This window comes from Eptatretus burgeri, chromosome 13 (genome assembly GCF_056783735.1).
Source record: "Eptatretus burgeri isolate ZD-2024b chromosome 13, Ebu_testis_v1, whole genome shotgun sequence".
In the NCBI taxonomy this organism is placed as follows: Eukaryota; Metazoa; Chordata; class Myxini; order Myxiniformes; family Myxinidae; genus Eptatretus; species Eptatretus burgeri.
The window spans coordinates 35,052,474-35,075,776 of NC_140973.1; the positions used below are offsets into that span (position 1 = coordinate 35,052,474).

The following is a 23,303-nucleotide window of genomic DNA, read 5'->3' on the forward strand; positions in this document are numbered from 1 at the left end:
ATCAAGGTGTTCCAATTACCAGGTAGCCATTCTTCGTTGCTCTCTTGAGCAACAGATCAATGTAACGAGCCCAAATGTGCATGGCTGGACGACAACAAACAATGAAATGGAGGTACACAAGATGTCGCTTGATTGTGCCCAAGAGGATGTATTAAAATACATCCATTGTGGCTGGAAACATCGTCGATGTGAAAACATCATTAGTCTTGTCATGCAGCTCATTTATCTTGTTTCTGATCTTTGTGGCTGTTGTGACTGTCACAAAACTATTATAATAGTTGAAAAAGTCTCTATTAAGAATTTTCTGGATGATAGTGATTCTAATGATGACTAATTAATACTATCTCATTAAAACGAAATAGTCTTACTTGTATTGAACTGAATTATCAATTAATTAACTGTGTTTGTTTCCACACAATCACAATACAGCTCATGTAAGAGCGAACACACAGAAACTATAACAAGGCAGGAAACAAGAGCGGCCAGGGAGGGAAGCACAAAATAGTGGGGAACAGAGAAAATAGGAGATCTGTGGAAGGGAGAAGGATGGGGGGGGGTACATGGGGTAAACAAGGTGAACACTACAGGGACTTTTAGGAAGGAAAACACGGAATTTGAAGGAGGTGGGTTTGGGATGGATTAACGGGGGTAGAAAAGATAGTGGTTTTGGATGGCAGAAGATATGAGATGGTGGTGAACAGCTGTTTTGAAGACCTGGAGGGAGGAGTGGGATTGAAGAGAGTGTGGGAGTTTGTTCCAGAGATGGGGGAAAAGAGGAATGAAAGGGTGAAGGTGTGCAGTGATTCTTGAATTTGGCAATTTCCCCACAAGGGGGTTATTGGTGGACCTTGATCACCCTGAGCACATTCAGAGCAAAAGGGGGGGGGAGCGGTGAGGGGATGGTAGAAGAGAGAAAGACCACCGACCTGCGGTGAGAGTGAGTGAGAGACCCAAAGACAGCTTTATCACAGGAGATTCTAATGATTTTGAAGGACATGGTTTCCATAGCATCAAGCTGAGCTACATATGAGGCAGGAGCACCAACCCAGAGGGGAGAGCAGGACTCTATCAGACTGAGGACTAAAGCTTTGCACATGGTTAGAAACCCAGGTGTGCCAAGAAAGGACTTTGCACGACATAGGATGCCCAGTCGGCAACTGGCTTTGGAGGTCAGCTTGGGGATGTGGCTTTCCCAGGAAAGATCATGGCAGATCGTGAAGCCCAAAAGCTAGAATGAAAGGACTTCAACAAGAAGATTGTTGAGAAAGTAGTTGGGGGGGGTTATTTATTGATGGTCCTTTCAGAGAGACAGTATGAGATTTGTCAGGATTGAAAGACATGTTCCTGGCTATTTAATATTTCTGTGGCATTAAGGCATTATTATGTATGCAGCTCGCAATCCAAATGTAAATTTGAACATGGAAATGCTTTGCACATCACTTCAAAGTATTTTTTTTTCTTTGACCATCATCGTGTACATTGAAATATTATACGAGTATGGCTGTCATGCAGAGCTGACAATTCTTAATTAATTTGGAGAATGGTTAGCATTGGATTAATTGCAGATGCACTTGACTCCCATCAAAAAATAATTGGTGTCTTTTGAAGAATCAGTGTATAAATTCAGAGATTGATCGTTTAAATTTTTTTAGCCTGGTTAGAGGACTGCGATGAATCTATTTACCAATTTTCAGTCCTCCAGGCCATCCATATAATTCATGGTGATGCCTTGAAAATATCCCAAAGGGCAAAATTGGCACTTTTCCTCTGTTTAGATCTACGAGAAACACCCGCTCCCAATGGAAGTGACCAGGGAGGGCAGTGATGGGGGGGGGGGTCATTTCTTCAGGGTGCCACCGATAGCTCAATTACTCTTCGTGAAGGAGACACCACAGGATCTTTAAAGTCCACCAACTGATACTGCAGATGGGAAGCCAGTGTAATGTCCATCCAAGGAACGGTGCACCCATTGATCAATCGCCCTGCCTGTGAAACACTGGGATGACAGTTTATTGCTGGGTCAGGATTCAAACACAGGTTTGGCTGCTTGGAGGAGAGTGTGCATACCTCTAGGTCATCCTGCCAGCCCCCGTGTTAATATTATTATCATTGGATTAAATTGACCGATTAATTTGTGGTTAGAATAATTTTGACAAAAAGTACAACTTGGATAACATGGAGGCTGGGTTTGGGATTGGAGGAGGATGTATCAACAATCTAAGGTATGCTGATGATACCACTCTGTTAGCAGAAAGTAAAGAGGACTTCATGAAACTGCTGCAGACAGTGAAGAAGGAAAGTGAAAAAAACTGTTCTTTATTCAAACTTTAAAAAGACTAAAATCTTGTTAACTGAAAAGATCGACGTGTTCAGATCTGTAGACGATTGTGTGGAAAGTTTCATATTCCTGGGTTCAAAGATTGAAGTGAGTGGAGAATGTTGAGGAGAAATTCATAGATGGTTAGCATGAGGAGGAACAGAAATGTCAGGATTGACAAAGATCTGGAAAGACAAAGATGTGACAAAGCTAACCAAGTGGAGGCTGCTGAATGCTCTGATTTCTCCAGTTGCAATGTATGGATGTGAGTCGTGGAAAGTGAAAAAGGAAGGATGAAGATTGACAGTTTTTAAATGTGATTTTGGAAATGAATTTTAATTCCATGGATTGCAAGAAGAACAAACAAATCAGTACTTGAAGGAGTTAGACCACCGTGTACATTGGAAGCACTGATGCTCAAACAGAAACTCTCATGCTTTGGACACACATCATGCATGCAAAAAACGAAAGTCTGGAGAAGTCAACCATGCTAGTTATGGTTGAGGGTTTAGGGAAGAAGAGGTAGAGGCAGACCTTTTCATATGCCTGATGGATGGGATAAAGGCTGCAAAGAAGCTGTCGCTACCAGAGCTTCGGAAAGTAGTGCAGGGTGGAGATTTTTGGAGACTGGTCATGATGTCACCAGAAGTTGGCCACGACTTGACGGAACTGGATAACTGGTTATGTATACTTCCGATGGGTGTGCGGACTGGCGACTGTTAAACAATCCACCGCCCATGCGTAAGTACATCTGATTTTCTCCAAATTTCCCTGAGGCGAGTATTGAACAATGCGAACGAACCTTAGGAATAAGGTGATACCTCAAATAAAGGTCACAATTGGGTCATAAGGGTGTCGGTAGCAATATCTCATGTCTGTCTGTGATTTGTCCCACAATATTTCTGCAGGGCACTCAAGGTCCGCCAACAACCCCCTTCTGGTAAAACTACCAAAGTCACAAATCACTGCTAACCTTCACTCTTTCATTCCTTTTTTCCTACCTTTGGAATAAACTCCCTCACTCTGTTTAATCCCATTCTTCCCCCCAGTCCTTCAAAACAGCTGTTCACCAGCACCTCTTATCGTCATCCAAATCATCCCCCATCCAAATCCTCGATCTTTTCTACCCCCGATAATCCACCCAAACCCACCTCCTTCAAATTCCCTGCTTTCCTTCCTGAAAGTCCCTGTAATGTCCATCTTCTATTCCCCATGTTCCCCACCCCATCCCGCTCCCTTCCACAGATCTCCTAATGTCTCTGTTCCCCACTGTTTTGTCCTTCCCCCTCCCTCCCCTCTTGTCTCATGCCCCCCCTTGATGTGCGTTGCGTGTTAGCTTCTCATACGAGCCTCGACAAGGTATACAAAGAAGAACAAAACAAAAAAACCTACACCATTGCAAGGATGAGATTGAATTTTTCCTTCAAATTGTTTCTTTTCATTGTATTCATTTGCTAGTTTTTATCTTCACAGAATAATTTATTTTCCTTTTTTAATACACCCTGACAGGTTGAATTGAAAGGTAAATTTCTCCCAAAGTTATTTCAATGCTTTGAGTTGCAGTGAAACTTTCGATAAACCGAGTTCCATCACCATTGTATCTCCGAGCCCTGAGGCAAATGTAAAATATTTCACGATTGAAAAAGTAAATAAGTAAAACGCTATCTCAATTTTTTCAATAAGTGGAAATAAAATTCGAATTTTATTTCCATGTTGTGTTGGAGGGAGAGGTGGAAAATGGGTGGATGGGGGTGCATGAGGGGGTTGGAGTTAGGTTGGTCTGTATTTGTCTGTCACAAATCTGTACCAGAGTTTTACTTGGAAAGAATATAAATACATTAGGGGTTTAAATATCACCCACCACTCAATTTTCTGCTTGTCGGTTTGTACATTCTGCATTGCCTTCTTGTTGCCCTCGCCGGAGGTGAGAGTATTGCATTTGTGTCTGCTTGTTTGCTTGTTTGTTTGTCCACACAGAACTTTAGTGTTTTTCTCCGCAACCGCTTGTCGGATTGAGGCAAAATTTTCACCATAGGAGCAAATGCTCATGTATAATGTTTTTTTTTTTTGATAATTATGACATCATACATAAAATGCAGTGGCAGCCATACTTGAAAAATGGAAAAAACTTTGGACCTCCATCTCTGAAACCGCACCAAGGAAAAAATTGAAACTTGGCACACGGCAAGTACTCATGGGGAATAAGTGTGATTTTTTTTTATGACTTCATAGGTGCCTTCATATGACGACGTCATAATTGCAAATATAGAATGCTGCATCTGCTCTGTATGAAAATTTTTGTGGGGTCATCGAGAGATAAAATGGTCATGTGATTCGGCAGCCATTTTGTTGTTGTTTTTTTAAACCTTCAAAATCTTCTCTGAAATCGCTGAACAGATCGAGGTGAAACTTTACACACGTATGACCGCCTATCCATGAGGAACAAAAAGTTCACACATATGATGTCATCGGTCACGTGGTTTGGCAGCCATATTGGATTTACCCTAAAACCCCAAAAATCTTCTCCAGAACTGCTGGTCAGATCGAGGGGAAACTTCACATAAATGTTCTCCAAGCTTTGGGTGTACAAGGTTGTAAAGGAATAATTGATAGTTCACATAGTTTGGCAGCCATATTGGATTGAAGAACAATATTAAACAATGTTTTCTGTGGAACCGCTTCATTAATCAACGTGAAACATCACAATTATGATCTAGTAGTGATGGGGAATATACATTTAAAATATAAACTTGATCGGACACATGGTCTGGCAGCCAGAATTATTTCATTTTTTTGATCTGGGTTCTTTTTGATTTTTATTTTTTAAATAAGGCTCACTTGTCTGTTCCTGGATGGGTTTGAATGTAGAGGAACAGCAGCTGAAACCCGAATCCCATCCAGGTTCCTCCTGATGACTTCATCTTTTCTCTTTGCTTGTTTGGGTTCCTTCTCATAACTCCAATGCAGGACTGTACCTATTTGGTCTTCCATTTGATCTGAATTGAATTTATTTTAATATCATTCTGAATTGAGTTGAATAATAATTTAAAACGTCATGGGTCAGGGTCAGGTGTACAATCAAAGCAGGGTTGCATCAAAGTGGGACGTCTTGGTACCCGGTCATCACTTGCGTAACATGCAAGTGTCATCAGTTATATGCAACAATACAATAACAAGACAGCAGTTATAAAGTGGCAGTTCTAGTTCTGTCTCTGATTAATTCCATAATATACCAGTACACAAACGTCACACAAAGTACTCAACAAAAAAACGACACAAACACCACATAAAACAAGTCCTGGCGAGGGTCTGCAATCTTTGATTGCTCTTTTTCTTGTTTAGTTCTTGCATGACTTTAGGTAGCTGAATGAAAAAGGTAAAATCAATTTTTAAAAATCTCAAACTTGGCAACATCGTAAGATTTTATGAGTATCATCAAAAATGTTCTGGAGAAATTGAGTCTCGTACTATAAATAAATGCACACAAAGATATAACAAGTGGAGTGAGGCGGGGAAAGATTCCCCGAGCGAGAAGAAAGGTGGAGAGATATCTTCCACGCCCTCCAAAAAGTATGTACACCCGACTCAGTGTTTTTATTCAGCAGTGTATATTGAAAATTATTAATTTTGATGTACCATGTACTAACCTTATAACCAGAACCAATGTGTGTGTGTGTGTGTGTGTGTGTGTGTGTGTGTGTGTGTGTGTGTGTGTGTGTGTGTGTGTGTGTGTGTGTGTGTGTGTGTGTGCATGTGTGTGTGTGTGAAGAGGACCTTCTTGTTTTATTAAAATTTCCAATTTTTTTCAAGGTGAAAATCAAGATACAAGCTTGGGAGTGTTCCTGATAAACCCTGGCATTGCGAAGGATTTATGAACAGGAAAAGCTCAGAAACCTCATCACGATGACAATGAACACATTCTATTCTATAACTAAGAGCATGTGACCCAAAATTCATAGATTTTTGTTTGTTAAATAGAAGTACAGACGCCAAGTATGACCCAAAGTAAAGTGGCCGAATTTCAAGTGGAATGCAATGATAACGATTTGTTTTTGAACGCAATATGGCATCATGGTCTTCTTCATGACACTTTGTGAAAGTTCACAATCAGAGTTCAATGTGTTTGGCAGAGTCGGTTTTCCTTTGGGTGAAAGACTTTCTCATTATAACAGATTAATGTCTGACAGTATGCTGAAAAGTGCAAATTGCTAAGAGAGAATAGGTTTACTGCTTGAGCGATGATGATGTGGAACCAATACCTCGGTCGAGTGCCGTAGTGAGTGCAGGGACACATATTTGAGGCCAATTACCTCCACTCGGGCTTACAGTTGATCTGCAGGCCTTTTTAAGGCCCCATCATTTAACACCCAATGTTGGATGCACTTTTTTCATCAGTATCAAATTTCTGAGTGTGTTACTTGATTATGTTTTCACCCCTGTTTGTCTGTTTGTCTCTCTGCGAGTAGGATATCTCAAACAGGTGTGGACAGATTCGGATGAAGCCTGAGGTGCAGGTTGGGTGTGTGACAAGGACTAATTGATTATATTTTGGTGAAGATCCAGACACTTTTTTTTTGTATACAGTGTCGAGGCTCGTATGAAAGCTAACACACAACGCACAGCAAGGGGGGCATGAGACAAGAGGGGTGGGAGAGGGGAGGACAAAACAGTGGGGAACAGAGACATTAGGAGATCTGTGGAAGGGAGAGGGTTGGGGTGGGAAACAAGGGGTAAACAAGATGGACATTAAGGGACTTTCAGGAAGGAAAGCAGGGAATTTGAATTCGGTGGGTTTGGGGTGGATTAACGAGGTAGAAAAGATCGAGGCTTTGGATGGGGGACGATAAGAGGTGGTGGTGAACAGCTGTTTTGAAGGCCTGGAGGAAAGAATGTGATTGAAGAGTGTGAGGAGTTTATTCCAAAGGCAGGAAAACGAAGAATGAACGAGTGAAGGTGAGTACTGATTCATGATTTTGGTAGTTTTACCAGAATGGGGTTGTTGGCGGAACTTGAGCACCCTGCGGAAATATGGTGGGGACAAATCACAGACAGAGCAGGAGGGGCGAGACCGGAGAGGAGATGGTGGAAGACAGAAAGACCACTGACCTGCCTATGGTGAGAGAGTGAGAGCCCCACTCAGCCGCATAGTGGGAGATACCAACTATAAGTTTTTTTAAGTAATTCTTCACAGTTGATAGAGAGATAGGCTCAAAAACCCTATCTCTCAATTGTGAAGTGTTGTGGATGAATTATGACAAAGCTTGGTGGATGAGCTGGGTAGGTGACAAGAACAAACCAATTAGAATTTGGTTAAAGTCTGGGTCCAGATCCGGCCAATCAATGGGATACAAAATGTGTACAACCTGAAACCATTTTTCTTCTACCCTTTTTCTTCCCATGGAAGCGCAAGGTTAAATTGACAGTGGAGTAGTGGGCAGCAGTTGGGCATGACTGGCAACAGAATATACAAACAGGAAAGGTAGAGAGAGAGAGAGAGAGAGAGAGAGAGAGAGAGAGAGAGAGAGAGAGACAGAGAGACAGAGAGAGAGAGAGAGAGAGAGAGAGAGAGAGAGAGAGAGAGAGAGAGAGAGAGAGAGAGAGAGAGAGAGAGAGAGAGAGAGAGAGAGAGAGAGAAAAAAAAAAAAAAAAAAAAAAAACCAGCAAGTTGGAGGGTAAAGAAGGGTTCATTTGAAAATTGAAATAATGGGACAGAATAGGGTGGTGCAGTCCTGCCTTTTTAATGCCCCAGAGGTAAGAGTAAGAAAGAATGACAGGAGAGCAGACCAGAGAAGGCCAGAGAAGAGATGAGATCAGAAGGCAGTTTCACAGACAGGAAAAGCGAGGAACACAGGAGTTGCGATGTGCAGTCATCCTGGATTTTGGAAGTTTAACCATATGGGGCTTACTGGAAGAATGCATGCATCGTGGAATTGCTGCAGATAGTCAGAGGATATAGAGCAGAGGGAGCAATATTGAAGAAGTGGTAAAATAAAAGAGTGAACGAAACAACTGAACTGCCTGCAATGTGAATGAAACAAACCTTGTGCTTTTGCCTTGTCATGGCAGATTCCAATAATGTTGAGATCAGAGAACAGTACTGCAGTACTCCAATGAGTATTGCCAAAGGTCTTGTAGACTTGCAAGTACTACTGATTTACAAGGAAGGACTTTGATTGACAGAGAATGCCCCGTCTGCAGATGGTTTTGGAGGCCAGCTTTGCTATGTGTTGGCCCAGGAGAGGCAACGACTGATTTTGAGGTCTAAATTGTCCAAAGACTGAACCATTGGCAGACCATGAAAATAGACAGGTGGGTTTGCTTAATGATCCTTCTGGAGCAACGGGATGAGACGGTGTGATTTTTCATGATTGAAGGACATATTCCATCTTTCACGCAAGCATCTAGTCATTGAAAATGAGCAGAGCTTAACACAATTGTTCCCTGCCTAACACTGGGATGGGGGTACAAAATGTGCTCTTCAAAAAGGAAGAGAGGGTTTTCCAGAGCATCAGAGAGGCCATTTATATGAGTAACAAGACTGGGTTGAAGATACTGCCTGTGGAACTACAGCATCCACTGGGAGAGGGGAGAAGAGGGTTCAATTGAAAGCAACACTGACTGTATGAGGAAGTTCATGAGTGAAGGAAGTCTGAAATCCAAGAATAAAGGCAGCCCTGAATGTCACAGGCAGAAAGCTTGGTAAGTAAAGCAGGATGCCAAGTGGTGTTAAATGTTTTTTTGTCAGGTCAGGTTCGATCTGTGACCTGCTACAGGTACCATGTAAACCTGTACTAACCTGTTCCATGGTCGGGTTGTCGGCGACTAAACCGTCTCCCCCACCAGGTTTTCTGGTGAGGAGGGTGTTTGGATATGGACACCCAGCAGGATTAAAAACAAAACCTGTCTAAGGGCGGAGGAGCTCCTTGTGAGCCAACGGCCATCCATATCTAGTGCCCAACTGTGTCTGCGGACGTCCTCCTGCAGTTGGGTCACTTCTTATTAGGAGGTTGGTGGCAGGATTTGCACTCTGGCCACCGTAAAACCCTTCATTCCGCAAAACGCAAAAACGCAAAAAAATCTGAAAACCCACTCCGTGGGAGTACCTCCTGTGCAGCTTCCCTTCGCAGGGCAGCTCACCGGATGACGGGATTGGGGCAAAGCCTTCGGGACCCCCAATCTTTGATAGGAGGGAAACCACGGGGTAACATCCCTGGGTCAGATTGCGGGAGAGTGTGTCGGAGTGGTGCTGAGGTGTCGTCCACCAGACGGCGGTCTCCTTGGGTTAACCTGAGGCGGTTAACTTTATTCTTGGATTCACCCTTCGGGTGGGTGCCTGGAATGTCCTATCCCTAAGAGAGGATGATCACCTGTCTCTGTTATCATCTGAGCTCAAGCGTTTGGACATCGGGATTGCAGCTCTCTCTGAGGTTCGGAGACCGGATTGCAGCGAGATAATGGTGGGTCGTTACACCTACTATTGGTCTGGTCGCTCTGATGGTTACCATACCCAAGGAGTTGCAGTAGCTGTGTCCAATAAGCTGACCCCAATGATAATTGAGGTAACACCGGTCAACGAGCGTATTATGAGATTAAGGATTCATCACTCCTTAGGTGTCATTTCCCTGGTCTCTGTTTATGCTCCGACTGAGGCGAGTGATCTCACCGTGAAGGATGCATTCTACGCCACACTCGAGTCTGTGGTTGATCAATGCCCCAGACGAGATACACTTCTGGTCTTGGGGGATTTCAATGCATCGACTGGAACTGAAAGGGACGGTTATGAGGTGTGTGTTGGTCCCCATGGGTCAGGAACTATGAACCAGAATAGCACTAAGTTCCTTGACTTTGCAAGAAGTCATGGACTTAGGGTGGCTGGTTCATGGTTTCAGCGCCCGCAAGCTCATCGCTGGACTTGGTATTCCAACGCTGGCGGTGTGGCAAAGGAGATTGACCATGTCCTCATTGACGGTCGTTGGAGCATGATCCAGAACTGCAGGGTCTACCGGAGTGTTCAGTTCCTCAATACTGACCACAGGCTTGTTGTAGCAACTCTAAAGCTGCACCTTAAATCCTGGAGAATGGTACAATCCCAGCCGAGGCTGGATGTTGCCAAGCTCAGGGATGAGAGAGTCGCTGAGGAGTTTGCGAACAGGCTGAGTGGACACTTGGGGGGTCTGGGTGCTTTGGGGGGTCCTGAAGAGTTGTGGAGCGCTTTCAAGACCACCGTCCTTGATGTTGCCAGTGGATGCCTTGGAGCTCACCGCAGGGCAAAGAAGAATTTTTGTCTCTCAAGGGACACTGGATACCATTGACCAGAGTCGCAGGACCAGGCTGAATGGCAGAGCTGAGCTGTTCAGGGAGCTGAGGCATAAAACTGTACGTGCACTGAGGGTGGACAAGGAGGCCTATGTGCGAGGAATCTGTGAGGGGGTAGAGCATCACCTGTGGACAGGTGATTCTCGTCCCGCTTACAGGGGAATTCGCGCATTACGTTCATCCAAGCCCATCCCTCGGAGCACTACAGTTCGAGCAGAGAGTGGTAGGCTCTTGACAGAGGAGTCTGAAGTGAAGGCCCGCTGGGCCGGTTACTTTTAGCGGCTGTACCAAGCTGATCCCCCAGCTGTCGAGTTGGACGTCAAGGGTGTTACAATCCCTGTTGCTGACCCTCGAATCAACTGTGGTCCACCTTCGCTTGTGGAAACACGGGCTGCGGTGAACCAGTTGAAACGGGGCAAAGCTCCAGGGATCTGTGGCATCCATGCCGAACTTCTCAAGGCTGGTGGAAATGCTGCACTCGTGTCATTGCATGCAGTTTTGTGCTCTGCCTGGAACACAGGCATCATCCCAACTGACTGGAAGAGGGGCCTTGTTGTCCCTCTCTGGAAAGGGAAGGGTGATCGCCAAGACTGCAACAACTACCGAGGGGTGACTCTGCTCTCAGTGCCGGGCAAGGTCTTTGCTCGGATAATTCTCGATAGGGTTCGCCACCATCTGCTTGAGCACCAGCGTCCAGAGCAGTCAGGCTTTACACCAAAGAGGTCAACGATTGACCGTATCCTTGCACTTCGTGTCCTCACCGAACGCAGACGAGAGTTTCGGCAGGGGCTGCTTGCAGCCTATGTTGATCTCTGTAAAGCGTTCGATTCAGTGAATCGGGATGTCCTCTGGAGGATTCTTGGTCTTCGTGGGGTGCCACCAAAACTGATCGATCTGATGTCTGAACTCTACTCTGGTACTGAGAGTGCTGTGAAGTGTGGTGGTACTATCTCTGACTTATTTCCAGTTGTTACTGGAGTTCGTCAGGGATGTGTACTTGCCCCCACACTTTTCAGCACTTGTATGGACTGAATTCTAGGGAGGATGTCGGAGAGATCAAGTTGTGGTGCGTCATTTGGGAATGTCAAGATCTCGGACCTTGACTTTGCAGATGATGCAGTCATCTTTGCGGAGACTTTAGACATCCTCTTGGGGGCCCTCGAGGTGCTGAATGAGGAGTCGGAGCCGTTGGGATTACGGGTTTCTTGGGTCAAAACTAAGATCCAGGCTTTCGGTGACATCTTGGATGCTGCTGTCCTGTCTGTGTCTGTTTGTGGTGAGGATGTTGAGGTCGTGGAGAGATTCACTTACCTTGGCAGTGATATTCATGTCTCTGCTGGCTGCGAGTCAGAGGTCAATAGACGTCTGGGTCGGGCCTGGGGAGTCATGGATTCACTGGATCATGGGGTGTGGCGCTGCCGGTACCTGTGCGGGAGGACGAAAGTCCGAGTCTTCAGGTCCTTGGTACTTCCAGTCTTGCTCTATGGGTGCGAGACTTGGACTCTGACCAAGGACCTGAGACGGAGACTTAATTCCTTTGGTACCAGGTCTCTTCGGAGAATCCCTGGCTATCGCTGGTCGGATTTTGTGTCCAACGAGCGGTTGCTGAGAGAGACTCGGATGAGATTTGTTACCTGCATAGTCCGTGAGCGTCAGTTGCGGCTGTATGGACATGTGGCTCGTTTTCCTGACTCTGATCCTGCTCACCAGATTCTCTCAGCGAGGGAGTCTCATGAGTGGAGGAGGCCAGTGGGTCGACCACGTGCCTCATGTTTGCAACAGGTTGACCATCATCTCAAGGAGATGGGGATGGGCCTGGCATCTGCCTGGGGGATGGCCAGACGGAGGCCCCTGGAGTACCGGCGGAAAGTGAACGCAGCGACGCGCTGTTCTGGCACATGCTCCCATACCTGACCTGACCTGAACAAGACTGGGTTGAAGATACTGCCTGTGGAACTACAGCATCCACTGGGAGAGGGGAGAAGAGGGTTCAATTGAAAGCAACACTGACTGTATGAGGAAGTTCATGAGTGAAGGAAGTCTGAAATCCAAGAATAAAGGCAGCCCTGAATGTCACAGGCAGAAAGCTTGGTAAGTAAAGCAGGATGCCAAGTGGTGTTAAATGCCTGAGATCTGTCCAAGGAGATGGTTCTGATCTCTTTATTGAGATTTAAGATGTCCAACCATTGCTGAGAGTGGAGCAGCAGCCTGTCCAGAGTTAGTGACCAGAATATAATCCAAAATTATGATAAGAGATCAGGCTATTTGAAACAGGAAACACTTGACATCAGCACTAACTGTGGATTCAATGACTTTACGATCCTTGTTATTAGTTTTATCCATACAGTAGCTGCCTGGAACCCCCCCCCCCACCCGAACCCCATATATACTGCCAATTCTAAGTAATCTTCCTGTATCACATGTTTTCAGTGATTGTAAAGCACAATTGAAGGTGGGAGGCATCCTTTATGAGGTATGGTCCCTCTACTCTGGAATATATCTCAAGGTAGTATGTGATCTCTTATTGCAGTTTCATTTTTGCATTAAACTGCAAAATCATATATTATGCTATTGTTGTCTAAAACATCATTAAAAATCTCAGTTATGAGACACAAAGTGATTAGTTTGTCCAGTTTCCAATTAATTTGCCTAATATATAGATTTTTCTCAGAAAAAAGCTCATTCAATAAGCCAAATATATTTATAAGCCAAATATATTTTTATACTGTATATTCACTGACAAATCCAGAGGGTGAAAAGGGGGCATACCCCCCTCCCCTTTTTAGATAAACGGCCACATACACAAAAAAAATCACAATCTATTCTCACATTTGGGTAAGTGTGCCACTTTTATGTCATGATTTGTTCTATTCAGCTGCACTCGACCTGCCACTGTATGTAAATTGTAGTTAAAGTAGTTGAAACAAAAATCAACATTGAAAACATACATGTGCAACATACATGTATCAATGTAAACATCCAGGTAGCACTTCAAAGTATTGATGAGACAAACTGACTTGCTGCTTGCGAGATACAAGCATGAGCAAAAATTCTCATGAAGCATCTTGAAAAGCTCATGTCTAGCAATAGTGTGTTGATAGTACTATGGTGGATTCAGGGGATGGCAAAAGGGCGTGTCCCCCCAAAAATGTAATGTAATGCAATCATGCCTGTAGGTAAACATTCAAGTAGTAATTGGGCCTTTCATCAGTACAATTATCACTTGGCCTCAGCATAATCCCCCCTCTATGTTGTCACCCTCAGTTGCGTTATCGACCAGGGTGTATGTGTCCATGCAGTCTGCAGAAGCGATGCAAGAGCAGGTTTCTCTACATGAAAGTTCTTTGATGTGGCAGCTGCAGTCCACTTGTTGGCATAATGACTTTTTGCAGTGACAAACTGTAAGTTGAACAAGACCCCAAGGTGCTGGATCTTTCATCATCAGCACTGGCTGCAGGATGCCCTTTTGCAATTCCCATCCATTTCAAGCAGATGGTGGCATGTCTTCCATGATGACCAGTGCCCTTCTCCACATAGCCGACTGACAGATCACTCTCTTCTCATGTTGAATGAGGCTATCTTGTGTTGGAAGGAGACTCATTTTTCTTCCCTTTCTGACAAAAAAAGCCAGTATGTACCTCACATCATTAATGTTCTCACCAGCTTTCTTGTTTGCTGTGTATGGACTGCATGAATAAGCTTCACAAGCTGCCTCGGTTCTGTCACTGAACTCCTTGCCAAATTCCAACATGGTCTTCTGATGTATGTCACAAGCCATGAAATGATGGAAAACTTTTGTCTTGCTAATCCCAACAAGAACTGCTGGAGTCACAGCCTGTCAGAGCATGAAAATCAGGGAAAGCATCACAGAGCCGTGGACCCAATTTCTGAGCAACCACATGCATGGGAATGGACAGTTTCTGGTCTTTCACCCCTGATCAGAACCATAAATGCTGGCATTTAATATTTTTATAGTGTGCCGCACAAAGCACAGCAACATCTGTGTCAGGGGACTGGATGATGACCATCTTGTGTTCACGTGTCAGCCGTGTGTCAGCTTCTTCATGGTCTGCATTCAAAGTTGGGAAGTCCTCCATTTTTCCTGCCATCACGAGTACAACTCCCTCACCGTCTTTGAAGCCACCCCTAATAATGAGTTGCTCTCGCTCTTTCAGATTATCTACTCCCATCTGGCATAATGCTTTAGCCAGGAAATTATTGCACAGATTCGCCTTATTGGTAGGAGTCGCAAAGTATTTCGGCCACTGCTTTAGAATTAGTGGGAAGGACCTTCATTTTCTACTTCCAAAGCAGAAGTCGCTCCTTGCTTTAGCCACTCAGCCACCTTGATTGAAATGTCTCGGTACTGATCAAACACCATGTCAACACGCTTGTATCCATTATTACATTATAGTACAGTTATGATGCTGAAGTACTCCAAAGCAAGATTTCCAAAATTCGAACCACCTCCAGTCTTTACCAACATATTGAAGGTAAAATCAAGGATACATTATAGCTTGTCTGAGTATCCAACAAAAGCATATTGCTGCCTGGAAAACTATTGATGAATTAACTAACAGAAAGCAAAATCCCTCTGCCATTGTAACAGGCAGATCTAAAGTAAAACATATGTCAAGCTGGCAAGAAATATCTCATTTCAAAATCCTTCTTGGAAAACCTTTAGAGCCTCTCTGGAAAGTAATCTTATATATATACAATATCAAGGTTCGTAAAAGAGCTAACACACAGAACATATAACAAGGGGAGCAGGAGAGGGAAGCACAAAACAGTGGGGAATAGACACATGAGGAGATCTGTGTAAGGGAGAGGGATGGGGCGGCATACACGGAGTAAACAAGATGGACACTCCAGGGACTTTCATGAAGGAAAGCAGGGAATTTGAAGGAGGTGCGTTTGGGATGGATTGACGGGGGTAGAAAAGATCATGGTTTTGGATGGGGAAAGACAAGAGATGGTGGTGAACAGCTCTTTTGAAGACCTGGAGGGAAGATTGTGATTGAAGAGTGTGTGGGAGTTTGTTGCAAAGGTGGGGAAAAAGAGGAATCAAAGAAAGAAGGAACCGTTTCTGAACCTTTAAATATCTCAACTGCTTCTTTACCTTGAAATAATTGAGGTCTGTTACTGACTCGGTCAAACGCTGAAAGGTAAGGCACCTGGTATTGATGAAATACCATCCATTCGTTATCCAGACGAGAAAGACGATTCCTTCCACGAACTTTTCCTCGTGTTGCACAACTCAGCATTGCCAGACAACGAATCACCATCCTGTTGGACCAAATCACGAATTGGTCCGATTAGAAAGATGATTTAACAATGCCCAGTAATTGCAGAGGAATATCACTCATACCAATTGCAGCTCAGGTATACGAGTTCTTATCAAATCACCGAAAGCCACACTTCGAACTTGAACATTGCACATGTGGGTTTCAGTCCTTCACATACAGTTTCCGTGAAATATTGATGGGGATTACTTGAAATCAATTGATACGAGTTCCAAATACGAATCTGAGCCAGAATCACCTTATTCCCACGTGCACTCTGTGGTCATAAATTTTTTTAACGAGCAGTTCATGAAAACCCATGGAAACAAGTGGTAAATGGTCAATAAGGAAACCATCCTAGTTACAAAATGTTATAGTTGAATAGTTAAATTGCTGTGTAAGTGATTAGAAGTACTTTTTCACTTTACTTTTGACATAACCTGAAAAAACTCAAACAAATTCATTTCGTATGACAATTATTTTTAATTTTTACCTCCATTACATAAGGTGGACGGAGGTAATGTATTCACCAGTTTGTTTGGTTGTTTGTGAGCTGGATATATCACAAAGTTATGGATGGATTCTGGTGAAACTTGGTAGACAAGTTGGGTGCATGACAAGGACAAATTGATGAGATTTTGGTGACAACCATATCCGTTTCCGGATACTAGAATTTCTAAGTGATTCTTCACATTTGAAAAATAGAACCAAAAACGATGTGGAGCATGACACCTCAAAAAGTTATGGACGGATTCGGACGAAACTTGGACAGGTTGGGGAGGTGACAAGAACAAACCAATTCGATGTTGGTTAAGGTCCGGTTGCAGATCTGGCTTATCATTGGGATACAAAATGTAAACTGCTCAGCTTGTTGGAGGTATCCGTTACACTGAGTGCTGTTCTAGCTCGAAAATGTGATGACGATGAAAATATTTCATTTGATGAAATGTAAGAAACGTAAGACTTGAATGTTGCATCCAAACGTATTGGTCTCCACTGGCAATACTTGTTCGTCTTCCAATATTAATCATTCTTTTTTTCCAACTTCAGTGCAAATTCATCCCACCTCCTTAAATCTACCTCCTCCTAACTCCTTCCCTGTTATACCCTCTCCTTACCCCTCACATCTTGCAGCCCATCCTAGCATCTCTCCACTGTCCTCTGCCTAACAGTTCCCCCTCTGATATCCCAAACTGTATGGTTTTCAAATGTCTCACTCTCATTCAGCACACTGCTCAATTTCTCCATCACACTCTCGCTCTCTCTTTCCTCTCATCACATCTCTCCTTCTTCCCACCCCCTCAACTCTTGTTCCTCCCCCCGTCCACTTCCACCTCTACCATACCACTACCCAGTCTCATCCTCCCCTTCTCCTCACCCCTCCCTTCTCCCTCCTCCTCCATGACCGTGCCTGCTCTCATCGTCTCACCTCCCTCTCAAAGCTTCTCTCTCACCCCTCCCTCTCAATTCAGCCACCTCCTCCCTCTTCAAAGGAAACTTCGCCGTTTTCCCCTCCCCATCCCCAATCTTCCAACTCACCCTTCTCAAAAGCTCCCCCAACACATTTCTCCCTCAATTCTCTACTCTCACCCCTCCTTTTCAAATCTCGCCCCTCACTCCCAATTCTCAAAGCTGCCCCCCTTCACATCTACAAAGCTGCCTTCTTCCCCCAACCTCTCTCTTCCAGCTCATTCCTCCACCTCCTCCAATCTCCCACTTCCCTTTGCTCCCTCTCTTATTACTCCCCACTGCTACTCATCCCTTCACCACCTAGCCCTTTGTCCTTCTCCCCATCCGACCATGTCGCCTAGCTCTTCTAGGATTTCATCTACTCCTCTGAAAGGATTTCACCTGCGATGTGAAACCTTTCAGGGTCCCCCCTCCCTCCACCCCCTCCTCCATCCACAATCCCCATCATCCATCGCCTCACAATACTCACCACCATCCCCCACCCCCCCACCCCCCTCCAACATACCCTTCAACAATCTCCCATCAACCATCAACCCGACAATACCTATCACCATCTCACACCCCCCTCCACCCCTTCCTCTCTCCACAAACCTCCATCAACCATCACCTCACAATACCCACCACCACCGCACACTCCCCTCCATCATCCCCCCACAATACACATAACCACCCCACACCTCTCCTCCTCCCGAGTACCTCTCTCCCACTGGGGCAGGACATCCACACAGCATGACACAGCACGAACACGGCACATGGCACAACACATCACAACACGAACATTGCATGACACGGCATGACATGGCACGACAGCACGAACATGGCACGACACAGCACCACAGCAGAGAAATGGCACGTCCACAGCACCACAGTGCGGACACAACATGGCACAGACATGACATGACCACAAACATAAATGGCATCCCGGGAAAGTATGAAACGAGACGATCCCATCACAGACAAGACACTTGGTCAGCTTGCAATGGTGGGACAAAAGATTCATCACCCATTTTGTCTGCGGTGTCCGAGTGTGCCTGGGCAGTGTCCGTGCTGTGTTCATGCCATGTTTCTGCTGGAGTATAACTGATTTATCAATGAATACAAATCCCTTATGAATTGTCAATTGAACAGAAAAACAAAACCGACCGATCTGTATTGAACATGTGACGAGTGGTTTCATCTTCCCTCAAACCTCCATTGTCACCATCTTTGTCTGAATCACTCACCTCAGGCTCAAAACAATACGGCTCCATAATATCCGTGAAAGCGTTTCCGTCACTAATTTGGTGTCCAATGGTTTCTTCAAAATCCCACTGCGTGATCAGTTTCAAAATTGTGAGAACCTTTGGAGTTGCTAATGACGGTGGAAACAGGATTGGAATCCGAGCTCGAAATACACTGTTTCTCTATGCAAGTCACCATTTGGATCAAGGTGGGTTCTGAGTGTGACGTCACTGGTGAAAATCGACACTTGGGCTTTCTTCAGCACTTTGTGAGTTTAAAAAACGAAAAAAAAATTCCCCCCCCCTCCCCCTTCAAATTCGACCTTGATTAATGATCTTCACTGGTTTAAAAAAATTGCGTTTGGGTTCCCCTTTAAGGCGAACATACAGACTGAACCTTTTTTTTCTTGACTTCAAAAGTTGTTTGTACTTTTGTACTTTCTTCTGCAATATTATTTGCTTCTTTTTTTTATGTGGTGTGTTTCTGAGTTGTTGGTCTACAGCGTGAAGTTGCCTATTTTCAGCCATTGTGGTCAGGTGCTGCAGTTCTTTGCCATCCTCCCTCTCGAGTCTCGGCTATGGATGGGGTCGTCTTGCACAAGATGATCTGCAGTCTGGGGGAGGCCACACTCGTAGTTGTATGAGTGAGCAAGGTCTCAGGAGAACATGTTGTGATGGAATCGAGCAACACCCATGTGGAGCCAGTTGAGGCGACACCATTCCTTCCACGGCAGATCACAACCAAGGGGCTTGGTGGAACAGGGAAGGTGTTGTAGATGGCTACTGTGTTGGTTGGTACCCTATTGCTTCGTCTGTCATGTCTGTTTGCTGAGACCATCATCTGCTGTGATATAGGTTTGAGCAACTCTAATAAAGGGCTTGCAGTCTTCAATCTTTGAGAGGGGGGGGGGGGGCTTGTTGGTTTGTTGTACATATGGTGGTCACGGCTCTAATATGCAATGAGGGCTGCTTGTTTGGTGATGGTTGCTCATCTAATGTGATGGGGATGGATTCCTGCAAGGTCATCAGTGCAGGCAAGTATGGTACCTGTTGTCTCAGTGATGTCTAATGTGTAGTGTAGACATTGAACAGCAGGGAGGCAAGACTGAACCTTGTGGAACTCCATTATTGAGGCTGTGGTTTCTGCTGGTTTGTCTGTTAAGGTCGACTCTGAAACAGTGGTTGGAGATCAAGACTTGAATAAAGTGGACTAAGTTGTGGTCCTGTAATATCCCGTGCAGCTTCAGTGCAAGCCACGGTACCAGACTGTCATATGCTGAAGACAAGTCAAAGAAGACAGCGCCACATTTCTGGTTTGATTCAAATGCACTCTCAATGATGTAATTTGCAGCTAGAATCTGATCTTCAGTGTGACGATTCTTCCTGAAGCCTGCTTGTTCTGATGAAAGTGCTACCTCAACAAATGGTTCCATCCTGTTAAGGAGGAGCCTCTCAAGGACCTTTAATGGGACAGATAGCAGTGATCTGTTACAGATAGTTACAGGCCTGTAACTCTTTTGGATGTTTCTGGAATTGTTGGGTTTTAGGGTAGCCACAACAATGGCCCTTTTCCAGAGCTTTGGAATCCTGAGTGAAGAGAGGCAGGAGAACATGAAGCACTTAAGCCAGTGGACGAGGAAAGTGCTGACGTTCTTCAACTGCTCTGCTATGAGGGTCTGCTGCTGAAAAAATGCTCTGCTGCTGACAACTGTTATCAGGGTCAGGTGCTTTCCCACATTTTAGGCTTTCCTTGGCAAACTTTAATTCCTCTGTACTGAATTCCACAGCCAATCCAAGGTCAGCAGATGGAACTGCCCGGAAGTGGTTTAGTTTGGCATTTGCTTTGTGGGAAAATGCTCTGTCTGGGTTGGGGTCGAGGAAATATTCCTTATGAGGGTTTTTGCTCTCGAGTCAGGGGATACTAGGCATACTTGATTCTTTGCTGATCTGCCAGTAAGGTGGCTTATCATTTTAATGCTCTCTGGCTGGAGTGAATATTTTTTGCTGATTATGTTATTTTTAAGAAATCCCAGAAATTTGAGATACATATCAAGGTTATCCCAGATTTTAGCCTTTTGTGCAAATAGAGCTGCCAGAAAACATAAATGAAGTGGCTAAACTATGACGTTAACAGTCAACAAACCAGGAACAGTCATGAGCTTGGTCTTCAATCACTGGAGACTTATTCAGTAGGCTCACAGTGCTATACTGCCTCTCTGCCAGCCTTTCGCCTCATGCCTTTTCTGCCATCTGCCCATATGCAGTTGCTCGATGGCATGTTCATTTATCCAGCAACTCGTACTACGTTACCCTTCCCACAGTTTTGTTTTAAGCTTACCTCCATTACTTTGTCACCCTTTTCTCTCATCTGTGGAATTATCTCCCTGAGTCTGTGCTTTTGTCCCCCCCCCCCGTTTTTATTTTATTTTTTACAGTTTTATTCAGACAGCAGCATATCATCAATTAAGGTCCTCACTCATACATATTCATTAGCCTTTTTCTCTCATTCATCTCCCACCTCCTTGATTTTTACAGTTTATGTAGGCCGACTCTTCCCGAGTAGTTTGCTGCCTCTCGACCCATGACATTTCAACTCTGACCGAATTGTGCTTTTCTTTTGTTCACCTGTTCTTCTTAACCCTACTGTCATAAGTTTGTTCACCTCCTGTCCCATCGTTTCAATTTTTCCCCAAGTTTTGATACACCTATGTTGTTGTTGTTGTTGTTGTTTTGAGACATGCCCTAGTGCTGTCTCATATCAAGGACAACAACACGTGGTCTGCCATTGCTTACCAGGAGTAGTGAAGGCAAGGATTTGGAATTTGATCAGCGTGCCGGTGACTTCGCCTACATTTGGCAAAAGACACCATGGGAACTTTGACATCATCAATAATTCATGTTGGGAGACGGGTTCTCAGATTAACATCCCATCCCAAGGAAAGTGCGCTTATTGATGTGACATCCCACCTGTGAAAAACCAGGTGGACAGTTTTTACTCAGAAATAAAACCCAGATGAGACAAATCAAAGGCAGGTATGCTATTCATGGGCTATCATGCAGGCCTCTGATAATGTTTAAGCGAATAAGAACAAGTACATACATCAAGAACCATCGGTGAACACACAGAATGTGGGATTCTAATCTCTCTCACCACATAATGAGGCAATATTTCGATAGAATGGCCAAACTGATTAACTTGTGGTGATGATTCCTTTCAGTGTGCTGGATATGATGATGGTTTTAAAACCAGGTGATGAGGATGTTTAAACCAGAACAAAATATATCTTACTCACATTTAAAATACAATGATGTGTAAATATGATTGGTGTTGGCTTAACGGTTAGGGTGGTGGGCTTGGGATCCTAGGATCCTGAGTTGAAATCCCACTCAACTGTTGAAGTAATACCAGGTGGGGTTGACTCTGCCTATCATCCTTCTGAGGTCGGCATTTTGAGTGCCAGCTTGCTGGTATCCTGTGTCGGAGTGGCAACCTGTCCAGGGTTGTGTCTGATAGCCAAGGAGACTGCTTTGGCAGCACCAATGCTCTGCACAGAGTATTGTCTCAATGGATGGATGGATGGATGGATGGACGGACGTGTAAATGAAGTCAGTTGATGATTATGCCTTCCGTCGTCTCTCCGGCAGTTGGTGAAGAAGAAAGGGTTTATTGGCTGCCATTGCTTTTAAAAGTGTTGTTGAAGATGGCAAGCAGAAGGGAAAACATATTCATTGTCATCGTGTTTGTTCAGCCAAACAAACAAAATCCACTTCACTCAATAGTCTTGGTGATGTCGAACAAAAGTAACGATTAAATATTGATGTGTTGAGTGACTCATGAAAAAGAATGAGTGGAAATTAGAAGTGGAAATATATTACACATATCTGCTTCGAATTCATATTTAATCCTTTGTCGGACTATTGAGTCAAAGGTTTTCACGTATGAGTGACGTGGTGTTTTTGGTCTAAGTCGGAATTCTTACATCCCTTGTCCAAGTGCAAAGTCACCAAAACATATCGAATTCAGTCGGAGTTGGAACCCAGGACTCAAATCTTGTCCCACTGTAAATTAAGGTTGTTAGCTTCATGGGATTTACCATCACCATTAATTAATTTGACAACCTCTCAAGGCTGTAAATAACAACCCAAGCATGGTTTTGGTCAAAAGATTTATCTCTTTCTTTTTATTTTTATTTGTGCAAACAGAGGAAATCAGAACAAAGCATCATGAGCATCTCAAAAGACGAGACATTTATTGGTTTAATTCACAGCAGTAGCAACCATGCTTTAAAAAGAAAATAGCATATTCATGACTAAAGGTTAACAGTACTGCTATTAATATTTGTGTATTAAAGTCAATCAAGGTACAAGATGATTAATAATGATTTTGCATGACGTTTTAACATGATTGCCCCACCATCTATAAATGGATGTGCTGTCCTATGGAGTGTACATACATGAGGTGAGCTATCCTATTTACTAGCATTTGCTGGTCGAATCGACATGAAAGAGCCTCAGTAACTTTCAAATTTGCTACATTCCTTCCTTGATCAATGGAGGCACTGGATCAACAGCCCAGTCACATCTCGGAAATGATGCAATCCTGGTCCAATTTACTTTAGAGAGATAGATGGGCTCCATCACCTTATTTGGTGAAGTTATATCACCATCACACATTGACATGTGCAAAAACACACACAC

The 23,303-nt window shown here is 44.2% G+C and overlaps 1 long non-coding RNA gene across 2 annotated transcripts in view; it reads left to right on the forward strand.

Moving 5' to 3' along the window:
• Positions 1-4,207: 4,207 nt before the first annotated feature.
• Positions 4,208-23,303, forward strand: part of LOC147014230 (uncharacterized) — a 79,966-nt gene continuing 60,870 nt past the window's right edge. For both annotated transcript variants that reach the window (XR_015050431.1, XR_015050432.1), the window contains exon 1: positions 4,208-4,241. This is a non-coding gene — a long non-coding RNA (uncharacterized LOC147014230). The remainder of the gene's footprint in view (positions 4,242-23,303) is intronic.